This window comes from Nuphar pumila, chromosome 4, assembly GCF_984573655.1.
Source record: "Nuphar pumila chromosome 4, dmNupPumi1.hap1.1, whole genome shotgun sequence".
NCBI lineage: Eukaryota > Viridiplantae > Streptophyta > Magnoliopsida > Nymphaeales > Nymphaeaceae > Nuphar > Nuphar pumila.
Genome location: NC_143252.1, coordinates 106983772 through 106997853, shown reverse-complemented (window position 1 = coordinate 106997853; position 14082 = coordinate 106983772). Strand labels below are relative to the sequence as shown.

The window sequence follows — 14082 nt, the reverse complement described above, 5'->3', positions numbered from 1 at the left end:
AGACGAACACTGTTTAAGATTTATTCAACCAAGATTTTCTTGGGTTTTCCTTATAAGAAAAGAGGTATATTTCTTTGGCTAGAAACCCCAGTTTTGAACATCATTTGGGGAATCTTAATTTTCCAAAAAACCTATTTTTTTTGTGGGTTCTCCGACACCGACAACTTGAAAATCCAATGTTTTCTTTGAAAACCCAATTCAAATGGGGTATTTGATTGTTTGGGGTGGTTGAAAAATCGTCCTCAAACCTACATGATTTTTTGTATTACTCGCTTGGAGAACCCAAATGATTTTCCTATATTAGTTGTCACACCACTAGTCTGAGTTTTCCAGCGAGCCACAGATTTGCACCAGATGCCCGATCTGGAGTGGAACAATTTATCTCACCTTAGATCTCTCATTTTGAGAAATTCCTTGACCAATTTATTGAAGTTGTGTCTGCTATCTAAAAACTATTTATTTCTATCACACATCTTTCAAACATCATTTAAGCAGGAAAAAGAAAGAAAAAAGAATGGCGGGTTTTGGGGTGGTTGGCATTGGTAGTCGATAGATGGAGAGAGGTGGTGGCCATCATCATCAAACAACGGACACCTAGAACACATAATCTTAGTGCGGTTCAAACAAACATTGAACTTAAAACAATTGTTACAGAACGAACAAAACCAATGCTTTGTTCCGTTCTTTTTGTTTATTTCGTCCAACTTTGGACAAACCATCAAACATGCCCTTAGGAAGCACAAAAAGATCACATTTTTTTAACAAACGTGGGATCAGAAGGATGCGTGGAACATCGTCTGATGCATCCATTATCCATTGTTATTTTTGTTTCACATACCCCTATTACAAAAATAACATGGACGAGGAAAACTATTAAAAAAAATCATCGACAGGCGTGCCACATCCGTCAATGCGTCTCTCTCTCTCTCTCTCTCTTGTGCAGTAAGTCAGACCCTTCTCTCGCCCATCATGTGCATCACTGCCTGCGAATTGGTGGGCAGCAGCCGAGCCCACACCTTCCCCACCACCTTCACCCTCAAGATGGTTCACGCTGCCTCCCTCATCCGCGATGACCTCCCATGAAAAGGCGATGACCCCCGAGTGTCGTGCCCGACCCTCCAACCACACCATCTATGGCGTTGACATGACCATCCTCGCCAGCGATGCCCTCTTCCCCTCTCGGATTCCAGCATATCATCCTTCTCACACTGTTGAAGGTACCCGCCAGCCGCATCCTCACCGTCGTTGCCGAGATCACTCGCACAGTCGTCTCCACCGACATGGTTGCCGGTCAGTTCCTCGACCTCACTTTCTCTGGCAACAGCGGTGGTGGGGAAGGAGAGGACCTTGCCTGATTTATCAAGGAGAAGAAGTTCGTGGAGATGGTGGAGTGCTCTGCGGTGTGTGGTGGGATATTGGGGGGGGGGGGGGGAGCGAGGAGGAGGTACGAGAGAGCGGTTGGGATTCTCTATGAGGTGGTGGAGGATATGATGGAGAGTGAGAGGTTGGGGAGGGGTGAAGTTGGGGATGATGGGAGTGTGAAGAGGAGAGGAAGTAGAAGTATGTGAGGATTTACATCCTTTCAACCTTCGCGAATGGTAAGCATCCTCTCTGGCGTACATCCTCTCGACCTCTGGGAATGGCGACCATCGGCCTTCGCAAATGGACTGCACCGGCGACCTCTATGAACGGCGAGCACCGGCCTTCGCGAACGGCCTGCGTCGGCAACCTCCGCAAATGGCGAGCTCCTTCTTCAGCAGGGGTTGCTATCGGTCCATCGGCCGGTGCACGATCGACGATTTTAGTTGAACGCGTTGGGGTCACGCCGAATTCGTCCTGCGGCACTGGAAAGCTATCCTCCCTATCGGATTCCAACGAATTCAGGGGTTTATTGATACCAAACATCAAACAATTAACATTTTGGAACATAGCATTTGAGTACGGTCCAAAGAACATGAAACAATTGTTACAACCATAATTTTTTGTTCATTTCATCCAACTCTAGACAAGCCATCAAACATACCCTTAAAGGCTACTTGAATCAAACCCGATAAAATAATATTATTTAATATTTTTTGGTCTTAATCAAAACTCCGGGTAGACTTGGGTCTGGTATGACATTTCACAAATCAAACCCGGCTCCATATACAAATCAGACTTTTTGGTTCTAACCCAGTTTCTAATCAAATATCTTTTTTTTTATCATGACCCTATAGGTTTTGGTTCCCGTTGGGTCTAGGTCAAACCTGACCCAATTAACACTCCTACTCGTCATCAACCAAGTTGGGAACTCTCAACAACTCGTACCACCAAAGTGGTATCCCATGTGGTAAGCGGGGTCTGTGCAAAGCTGATGGCCCGGGTTGCCACATGGAGCTTAAGAGATATCTGGTAGGGGTCTGCCTAACCCCAGCTTGCCTTTCAAAAAAAGAAAGAAAAAAACTCTCATCAACTCGTGGCTAAATACAGGAAACTTGAAGGACAAGTATGGAACCTTTTGAGGACAAAAGTGTGTTAGGTGTAAGAAGAAAGGGAGAGAGAATTCAAAAGAGAAACATGGGCTGTTTAGAGAAAGTGGTTTTGATGATGTGGAATAGTCCCATATTGATTGTGTTTGAGTTTGTTGTGGGCTTTATAAGCCACATGTAAACTCTTACACTTGTTCCTGAGAACAAGAGGGTGGGATGACTACCACACACACGTGCGCGCTCGCCCGCCCGCCGTGCCGTGCAGTGCTCGGGCTCAGACTCGGGTAATTGGCCCTTTAGGGCCATATCCAATTAAGACCAAGGTACCTTTTTGCCCAAAGTTTCTGTGGATATTTGGATTCGTTAACGGGTTATGGAAAATGATAACGGGTCACGACTTCTCGTAGTCCATGCCCGTTATGACTCTTCGGATTCCTTTAACGGATCTCGACTCTTCGATTTTCGTTAAAGGGTAACGTCTCCTCAGATTTCGTAATGGGTTCCTTCCACGCTTTGTAACCGTTCGTGGGTTATAAAAGCGTGGTTAGGGCTAGGGTTACGACAGATCTGAGACAAACTAATCTCTGAAGAAGAGCTCTGCGATTTTTCATTTTTCCTGTTGCTCTCTCTCTTTCTTGTGTTATTCCAAAAGGTGTTTTCTGCAACTTTGGTTCGTGGAGGTTGTTTTCGAAGGATGATCCGTCGGAGTGCACTGGTCTGATCGTCGTGGCTATTGTATCCTGGGGGAAGGACGCTGAACCCTATTTTGCACTATATGTGGGAGCGAATCTTCTCTAAGGGGAGTACTTTTGTACACCTTAGCCTTTTACATAATCTAAACATGTCTTTGTTGTTTCTATTATGTTCCTTGCATCTGTTTGTCTATTTACTTGTGTCTAGATTTTGGTATATGGTGGGACCCGACATGCCTGCTCCCTGTTTATGTTTCGATCTGCTGAAAATCATGATTTGTATTCTGCTGCACATTATGATTTATATCATGTTTTATATCATGATTATGATTGTGGAACTGTGTGATCCGAAAAACGATCCAACAAAGTGTGCATCGAGATGTGTGACCCTGTCCAAGACAACTTCAGGTTGGTCTCTCAAACTTCTTTAGCACTTTGTGAAGTTCCCTCGTATACAGAGCCTTTCCAATCAAATCATTTACACACGCCAACTCCATCCCCCAACAGAAAAAATTCAAAACCATAACGGTTCATTTTATTATATAACTTTAATCGTCTCTACTGTCATAAAATTCAGCTTTTTAAAGAATTGGTGGAAAGTCGATAGCTCAAATTAATGAAGAAAAAAATGTTTAAAAATCGCTCCAAAGATGATGATGTAGCCATACTAAGTATGTGTAAATCGCATATGTGTCTCAAGGTTTGGTTCCCGAAAGATGATGTAAACATACCAACATGTCTCAAACATCAGTCTTTGATTATTGTGAAAGTTACATTTGTAAATTAAGAGTTTACCATCATAAGTTATGGCAGTCCAGATCCCAAAGAGGGTCGGGGCTTTAGCCGCTAGACGGATGGTCAAGGTTTTATTCTCATGGGTGTCTTTCTTATGTAGCCAGCACGATAACAGGCTTGAGCCAGCACAAGGTCTTCGTGCTGGGTGCGGTTTTTTCAAGTTATAAATATAAAATAACAAATTGTGGTGGTCCAGAACTACAACATTGGCACTTTTAACACACACACGTGTATCTGTTATAAACTCTTAGACAGATTTAATTTCCAAAGCCCAAAATTAACCTTCGAATCATGTTAAGCATGGGCTATTTATTATTTTCATTAGTTAAGGATGACTACATCACGATGTTTGTAGTCGTTCTTAAACAATTCTCATTGTCATGTACTGGCACAACTATTGAATTTTTGCTATCTTATAATACGAATCTTATTATATCATGGAGATGATTAAACCCACTAACATGTTAAATAAATTAATGCCAAACCCATCTTTAACATTACCAACTTTTGACGGTCAGGCTCACGCAAACAAGATCGTGTACCACGATAAAATATCATGGTTCATCTCTCTCTCTCTCTCTCTCTATATATATATATATATATATATATATATATATATATGGTGGTTCGGTACTATGATACTGTATGATGATACAATTAGGGATGCACAACGAGCTGAGCTAGATCGGGCAAGACTCAAGCTCGACTCATTTAAGCTTGGCTCAAACTCAAACTAGTTTGGGTAGATAAACTAAGGTCAATGCACATAAACGAGTTGAGCTTGATAAGACAATCAAGCTTGATTAGCCCAATTAAACTGGGTTTGCCTAGTTATATAATGCACATAGTATAGTATATGTACGATTTATGTTTGAAAATTTAACACATCAAATGGCATTAATCAGAAGGCGTTAGCCTTTTCCGTAGGTGGGTAGTTTTAAACCCACTATTTTCAGTACAGTTCAACAGTTTTTAAATAACAACTCAAGCCGAGCTTGAATATCTATTTTTTTATTCGAGCCAGCTTGAGCTTGGCTGGTGTGCATCCTAAGGTACAACTGTCTTGTTTGCACAGATCTAGCCACCAAATGGTATCCAAATGTACATATGTGTTTAACATGATTTATTTAGTAAATTAGAAGGCTTTATCATGTTTGATACGCCGTAAGATTCTATTTTTGAGATAGTGAAAATCAACTACCAATTCATGAAAACAAAGGTGGTTTAAAAATGGCATAAAAGATCATATTTGAGTCAACTTTAGCACATAAAAATAATAAATTAGATATGGTAAGGACTGAAATTTCACTAGAGGGGGGGTGAATAGTGAAATACGATAAAGATCGACAAAATAAAATAATCAGGCAATAAGGCACAACACATAAAACACAGAATTTATACTGGTTCGGTCAGTACCCAGACCTACATCCAGTCCCCAAGCAAACCACTTGAGCTTTCCACTATAACATCCGATTCACCGGATAAATAGTACAACACCCTCTTCCTCAGAGGTCTTCTTCTCTCAATAGAGAAGGGGCACACCCTCTTCCACAGAGGTCTTCTTCCCTCAACAGAGAAGGACAACACCCTCTTTCACAGAGGTCTTCTTCTCTCAACAGAGAAGGGCAACACCCTCTTTCACAGAGGTCTACTTCTTTCAATAAAGAAGGAAAACAGTGAATAACAGAGTTACAATACTTCTTATAGAACCTTCAGAATGATATGAATGCACGAATGAAGGATTCTCAGAATGTTCTGTTTGTCACTCAGAGGATGCTCTTTGTCAAAGAGCTGGACTTGACTTTTTCTCTTTTCTTTCTTTTCTTTTTCTCTTTCTTTTTCAAGGCTCTCTTTTTCAAATATTGAATAGGAATTTTTCTCGTTGTAAGCTCACACGTCTATTCCATTCCATTGTGAATAGTTTATTTGAATGTGTTTATATAGTTTTTGAAAAAGTAGTCATTGCTTTTTGAAATCGTAGCCTTTTTGAGATGTGAAATGTCATGTCATTTTCAAAAACATCTTTAGAGAAATTCGAGAATGATTTTTTTCATAAACAGTGAAGTATGGGGTACACTAGTCGTTGTAATATTTTAGGTAATACATATTTTATGTAAAAAGTCTATTTCTTACAATAGTACATTGAACGTTGGATTGTAGTTTTGTCTTTATTCTAATTAATGATTTTGAGGTACATAAGTACTTCTTTACTTTAAATGAGTGTAAGTACAATGAGTGCTTTGAGATATATATTTGTACATAGTCATGTCAAGTGTTTTCTTTATGTTTGTGTTTTTCAAAGTCTTCAGAGAGAATGAGGACTAAAAGAAAGTCGACATTCTTTGAGAAGGATATTAACAAGGACTTGTTACAGGAGGTATTTAATGCTTTGTACAAAGAGAATGATGACTTCAAGTAAGTCGACATTCTATGGTTTTGTAAAAGGTAACTAAAGTCCTTTCAAAAGCATATTATATTTGTATTTCTTTGTGTAGCCGATTTTATGTTTTTGTCTTCTTCTTATATTAAAAACATTTCTTTAAAGAAGGTAACTAGAGTCTTTTCAAAAACATATTATATTTGTTTTTCTCTATGTAGCCGATTTTATGTTTTTGTCTTTTTCCTACATTTCTTTTTCATGTTGTCTTGTATATAGTGTAAGGTACAATTATTACATGACAAAATATCTTTTTCATAAAGGGTTGTAAGAAGGTACAATTATTATATGACAAAATATCTTTTTCATAAAGGGTTGTAAGAAGGTACAATTATTAGTTTTCAAAAAGGAGATTTTTGAAACTATCATATACTTTTATGATATAGTTTTTATGAATGAGTATGTAATATGCAATATGCATGTTCCTGAAGGTTCTGTTACATATGACTCTAAAGAAGAAAAAAGTCTTCATCTTGAGGTAGCCGATCTCTTCATTTGAACTTTAGGAATGCATGGCTCATCAAGCTTTTTCTTCAAGGAGTATGATTGCACTAGTTGTACTTGAACAGGAAGTCTCCATCCTTTTTGGGTGAGATATCCTTGCATCAAGTACTCGTTAGTTTTATGGCAAAACATATTCAGTCATAATATAACATTTTTCAAGAGGACATATTATCATATCATATAAAATCAAATACGACAGTGTATCATATTATGTGACATCAAAACAGAGTTTCTCAACATTCTCCCCCTTTTTGATGATGACAAAATATGCTCCCCCTGTCAAAAAGACATTATGCATAGAAATAATACTTATAAAAATATTGAAAAATGTTGAATACGAGTATGTTTCTCCAATAATGGAGACAGGTTTTTCTCCCCCTTTGTCATAGACAAAAAGGAAGGGATCAGAGTAAAGAGAGTTATTACAGACCAATGATAAATATTACAGTCCAAAAGTAATAAGTTTATCCCGAAGGTGGAGTAGGTTGATGTGTTCGGTCGACACGATTCTGCTGGTGAGCTTGACGAGTCTGCTGCAACAGGGCTTGATTACGAAGGATACGATCCTGAGAGCGCTCGATATCCATCATTGCAGAGAAGTAATCAAAGGTGGATGTTTGATCTTCTTCATCAGAGCCGGGCATGTGCAGGGACCTTAGATTGAAGGTGGTAGCATCGAGGACCTGAGAGGGACGGAGGATGACTTCGTTGTGAAGGGATACTTTGAAGTATTTTAGGATGGGAGTTATGAAACACCCGAAAAGAAGAGGCTTGAATTTCTGATAACGAATAAAAAGGTTGAAAAGAATGGAGGACCAGTTTATCGGAGTAGAAGAAAAAATTGCGTATATAAGAAAAGAGATTTTTCGTGGAACTAATCCCTTGCGGGGAAGCTTGGGATAGATGTTGTGGAGAAGAATCTGGGCAAGTAATTGAGCATGAGGTTGGAGATTCCTCATGTGCCAGGGTAGTTGGTAGCAGTTGGTACAGAGAAGAATTTTTCGAAGTACCGATCGTTCGATAGGTACTATGGTGTTGAGGTCGGTGCCGGTGGAAGGCAGATTTAGAATTCTACCTAGTGAGGAAGCATGAAAGAACATCAACTTGCCTCGAACTTTGGTGGTGATTGTAGTTTGTTCATGATCAGTGGAAAAGTTTGTATAGAATAGTCGAACTAGCTCAGGATAGTAGGCAGCTTGGGATGAAGATCCTAGTAGAGGTTTGAGTTCAGGGAGATAGTTGTCTAAGTCAAATAGCATGAACTCGTCGAAGTTAACCAATTTACCTTCATGAATGTGGCGAGAGCATAGTAAGTTGTAATTGTGAAACAGATCTGGATACCTTAGATCTGCTGCAGTAATCACATTGTTGGAGGAGGAAGAGGCCATTGCAAGTGTTTGTAAGGAAAAAGGAGGACTAAGAATGGCGAGTTTGAAGTGGGTAATAGTTTGTAGGATGATAGATAGATACGAGTGGAATTGGTGTGTGATGAACCAATCCATTAAATAGAGGAATGAAAATAATTTTGATAGGTTTTGAATGACATTGGAAGTGAGTGATTTTTAGAATTTAGTCAAATAAGGAAATCCGTGAGTAGTAAGTTAAGAGACTTGTGAATGACAAATCAAATCAATGTTTGAAGATAGTGTATTATATTAGGTTGAGAAGGATATAGTTTTGAAATAATTAGTATATATATAGATTTTACTATGGGTGAGTTTATCGACTAGTGAGAGAAGCCATTAATAGAGTATGGGATGTCATGTTGAACTAAAAAGAGCGAATGATTTTAAAAATAATGGCCTAATAAAACAAGCAACTTTTTACTTTATGTGGAGGTATTCTTAATTCGTGAATGGAGAGTTTAGAATAGGACAACCCATGGGGTATGAGTGAGAGGCAATAATAGTTTTTATTTAAGAAGTATATATATTGATAAGCGTGAAAGGAGAGTGAAAGACATAGAAAGATGATACGGATATGTAGAAAAAAAAGAAAGGTTATAAAGGACAACATTCACTTGATTTAGATATGACATAAAGTAGATTTAGAATAAATAAAGTTTTGCTTGAAGACAAGACTTTAATGAGTCTCGATTTTAGAGAGATATACAATATAAGAGAGAGTCATGGTCATGGATGGAAAGTCACTTCATATGAGATAAAGAGAGAAAGAGGAAATAAAAAGGTGGTACTAGTAGTATTAAAAACAATAGAGGACAAGTTGTTTAGAATATGATTTCATAAAAGATGTGAAGGATGACCGGATGATAATAGATTATACTTAAGCTATGAAATAACCGATGATATAGTAAAAGTTTACATGAAATATAACCACTTAAGAGGTGATACAAAAATAATAATCACTTTGAATTTTTCATAAGAGGTCTTAAGATTTTAGATACGTACATTGATAAGAGGTCATAAAAAAAAGAAAATATATCACATGAATATAATTTGTTAAGAATAATAATGAGGAGTCATGTTTGGAGGTCGGCTAGCTTTTTGTATGAGAGGTTGTCACAAAAAGACAAAAGATATAAAAGGTGTAATGAAATGAATGATGTGATCCAAGTCATGATAACTTTTTACTTAAAGTAAATGGTTCTTATGGATATGTGTAAAAGGAGATAGAACAATAAGACATTATGAGAGTGTACTTGAAAGATGACATGTTGAAAGACATAAAGAATGTGTTATGATGAATGAATTTTTATGAGTATTGTGAGTATACGAAAATATGAAAACATAGTTTGACTTTGAATAGTAAAACAAACACAAAAAAAATCGATAATAAGAAACTTTTAAAATAAGATTTTATCAAAAGCAATACTCTTAATAAGTGTGATTAATTTACAAGTCATTTAGTTTGCATATTCCTAGTTCTCTTCTAATACGTGTGAAGTCTTCATGTTTTAATGGTTTAGTGAATATGTCTGCTAACTATTGATTAGTGGGTATGAATTCGAGTTTAATTATGTTGTTTAAGACTTGTTCTCTTAAGAAGTGGTGTCTTATTTGAATGTGCTTAGTTTGTGAGTGTAAAATAGGATTCTTAGATAAGTTTATAGCATTAGTATTATCACAGAAAATCGTTGTATTTTCAAAATTTAGACCAAAATCTTTTAAGGTTTGTTTCATCCAGATAACTTGAGTACAGGCTAGGCTAGTAGCAATGTATTCGGCTTCAGTAGTTGATAAGGATACACAGTTTTGTTTTTTACTGAACCATGATACTAGAGAGTGCCCTAGCATATGACATGTTCCACTTGTGCTTTTTCTGTCAGATTTACTTCCAGCAAAGTCAGCATCACTGTATGAGATTAGATCAAATGTAGAGGATTTTGAATAGAATAATCCAAAATCAACTGTGTCTTTTAAATATCTCATTATTCTTTTTACAGCTTTAAGATGTGATTCTTTTGGATTTGACTGAAATCTAGCACACAAGCAAACACTGAACATAATATCTGGACGGCTAGCAGTTAAATAGAGAAGTGATCCTATCATACCTCGGTATACCTTTGTATCAACAGACTTACCATCTTCATCTTTGTCCAAAACAGTAGTAGTGCTCATAGGAGTAGATTTTGAAGCAGTTGAGTTCATGTTGAACCTCTTCAGAAGTTCACGAGCATACTTAGATTGATTGATGAAAACTCCATCCTTGGTTTGCATAATATGCAGTCCAAGAAAGTAGGTGAGTTCTCCCATCATACTCATCTCGAATTCTTTCTGCATGGACTTAGAAAATTCTTCACAGAGAGTGTTGTTAGTAGATCCAAAGATGATATCGTCTACATATATTTGAACAATTAGGGTATGATTATTCACTATTTTCATAAATAATGTCGAGTCTGCTTTGCCTACAGAAAAACCAGTTTTTAATAAAAAGGTTTTAAGTCTATCATACCAAGCACGAGGTGCTTGTTTTAGACCATATAAAGCACGTTTTAGTTTAAAAACATGATCTAGATATTGTTCATTTTCAAATCCTGGAGGTTGTTTTACATAAACTTCTTCATTTATAAAACCATTTAAAAAGGCACTTTTAACATCCATTTGATATAATTTGAAATCCATATAGCTTGCATATGCTAAAAACATTCTAATAGATTCAAGTCTAGCAACAGGAGCAAATGTTTCATCAAAATCAATACCTTCTTCCTGGTTGTATCCTTGAGCTACTAGTCTAGCTTTGTTCCTTATAACATTACCTGTTTCATCCAGCTTGTTTCTGAAGATCCATCTTGTTCCAATGATCTGATGGTCCTTTGGTCTTGGTACAAGATCTCAAACATCATTTCTTTGGAATTGATTCAATTCTTCAGTCATGGCTAGCATCCAGAACTCATCAATGATGGCTTCATCAATCTTCTTTGGTTCAAGTTGAGAAATGAATGCCATGTTTGCAATCCGTTCTAGCTGAGCTCTAGTTTGAACCCCTTTTGTCAGGTCTCCCAAAATCTGCTTTTGAGGATGATCTTTGATATCGACAAATGTTCTTTGATGATCATCTTCATTAGACTTAGCTGTGTTATCTAAGAACAAATCTGTACTTTCAACATCATCATCATTAGTTTGCTTATGAACAGATTGATCAATAGATTCACAAAAACTAACATGCATAGATTCTTCAATAGTATTATAACTCTTATTGAAAACTCTGTATGCTTTACTATGACTTGAATATCCTAAGAATATGCCTTCAACGGATTTTGCATCAAATTTATCCAGGCTATCTTTTGTGTTTAGGATAAAACATTTACATCCAAAGACTTTGAAATAGTCTATTCTTGGAGTTCTGTCATAGAATAGTTCATAGGAAGTTTTATTTAATAAGGGTCTAATGAGAACTCTATTTGTTATGTAGCATGCACTATTAACAACTTCTGCCCAAAAAGATTTAGCAAGATTATTATGTTGGAGCATAGTTCTAGCAGATTCCTGAAGGGTTCTATTCTTTCTTTCTACTACACCATTTTGAGGTGCAGCTCTAGGAAAGGCAAAGTTATGAGAAATACCATGCAAGTTACAAAATTTTTCAAAAAGTTCATTTTCAAATTCTCCTCCATGGTCACTACGGATTTTAACAATAGAACAAGATTTTTCGTTTTGTAATTTTTTACATAAGATTTCAAATTGACAAAACGTGTCACTTTTGTTTTTCAAAAATATTACTCAAGTAAATCTTGAGTAGTCATCTACAATAACAAAAACGTATTTATTGTGATTATGACTAGCTACTCTAGAAGGACCAAAAAGATCCAGGTGGAGAAGCTCTAAAGGTCTTTTACTTGAAATGATATTTTTTGATTTGAAAGATGATTTTGACAATTTTCCCAATTGACATGCATCACAAAAGCAATTCTTTTTAAACGATATTTTGGGTAACCCACGTACTAACTTATTTTTAGCTAATTTAGACATGTACTTAGAATTTACATGACCCATTCTCATGTGCCATAAATGTTGAGAGTCATTATTAGCTATAAGGCAATGTTCTGTGATGTTTTCTAGGTATAGTTCATATATATTATTCTTTCTTATACCTTTTAAGATGATGTTTTCGTTGGTGTCTGCTATGAGGCATGCATCATGATTAAAGCTAACATTATAACCTGTGTCACACATTTGACTGATACTTAGTAGGTTATGTTTTAAGCCTTTAACAAGGAGAACGTCTTTGATAAGAGGTTTATCTATGTTACCAATATTACCAATGCCAATTATCAAACCTTTGTTGTTATCTCCAAAGGTGACAGTTCCTCCTTCTTTATGATGAAGAATAGCAAAAAGGTCTGGATGTCCTGTCATGTGTTTTGAACATCCACTGTCTAGAATCCATCTGTTCTTCTTATTTGGAGCCTGCAAATCATTAAGTAAAATTTCTTTTTGGTACCCAATCGGGTCCCTTTTTGTTAGACCTTGGAACCCATATCCATTTGGATTTGGGTTTGTCTACAACCTTAGAGGAGTTAAAAAAATTAGCATTATAATACTCCTTATTTGGTTCAGACGAACTTTTCACAAACGTGGTCTTTTGATTCATACAAGAAGGCTTGTTGAAATGAGAGTAGCCAATACCATTCTTGTAGAAAGAGACTTTCTGAGAGGATAAGAGTTTATCCAAGTTCTCTTTACCTTTAGTAAACTTGAAAACCGTTTTCATAAGGTTCTCAGTTTTACTTTTTAGCTCTGAAATTTCTACTTGCAGATTTTTAGTTTTGGAGCTAGTAGAGGAGATTTCAGACATAAGCATAAGGTTTTTCTTTTTCAACTCAGAATTTTCACTGCTGAGTTTTTCATTCTTTTGGGAAAGCTTTAGATTTTCAGATTTTAAATCTTTATTTTTGAAACTCAATTTTCTAGATTCTTCAAATAGTTCTTGAAAAGCATCTAGAAGTTCTTCAAAGGAAAAATCAGAGATTTCACTTACAGAACTTTCGTTTGCCAAGAAGCACATATTTGCAGTTTCGGCTTCATCATCACTTGACTCTTCACTGCTGGATGGTTCTGAATCATCCCATTGAGCATGCAGAGCCTTTTTCTTGAAGAACCTCTTCTTAGGTTCCTCAGTCTTGGACTTTCTTTTGAGAAGGGGACAGTCACGTCTCAAGTGACCTGGCTTGTTACACTGATAGCACATGGGATCTTCCTTAGGATCTTTTCTTTCCTTGTGCTTATTTGGAAGTCGGTTCCTTCTCATGAAGCGCTGGAATTTTCTGGTTAGTAGCGCAATTTCGGATTTTTTATCTGAGTCTTCATTCTCAGATAGAGCTGGGAAAGCCAAAGTTTTCTTTATTGGTTGCTCTTCTTCCCTTCTTTCTTTCATGTGGACTTCATAGGCCATAAGATTGCCTATTAAGTCGTCCAAAGTAAGCTTAGATAAATCTTGAGCTTCTTCAATAGCTGTAGTCTTTTTCTCCCAATCAGTTGTGAGAGATCTCAAGATTTTCTTCACCTTTTCAGTTTGGGAATATGTTACATCAAGAGATTTCAGATCGTTGGTGAATCTGGTAAACATCTCTGTGATGGGTTCATCTTTGTTCATTTTGAACAACTCATATTTTCTAACAAGAGATGAGATTTTGGCTTCTTTCACTTTGTTGGTTCCTTCATGAATAACTTCCAAAGAATGCCAAATATCATATGCAGATTCACATATAGATATTCTATTGAATTCG

The 14082-nt window shown here is 36.8% G+C and overlaps 1 pseudogene; it reads left to right on the top strand.

Annotated features, from left to right (window-relative positions):
* The first annotated feature begins 514 nt into the window (after positions 1–514).
* LOC149840445 (heterodimeric geranylgeranyl pyrophosphate synthase small subunit, chloroplastic pseudogene) lies at positions 515–1568 on the top strand (annotated as a pseudogene).
* Positions 1569–14082: the final 12514 nt, after the last annotated feature.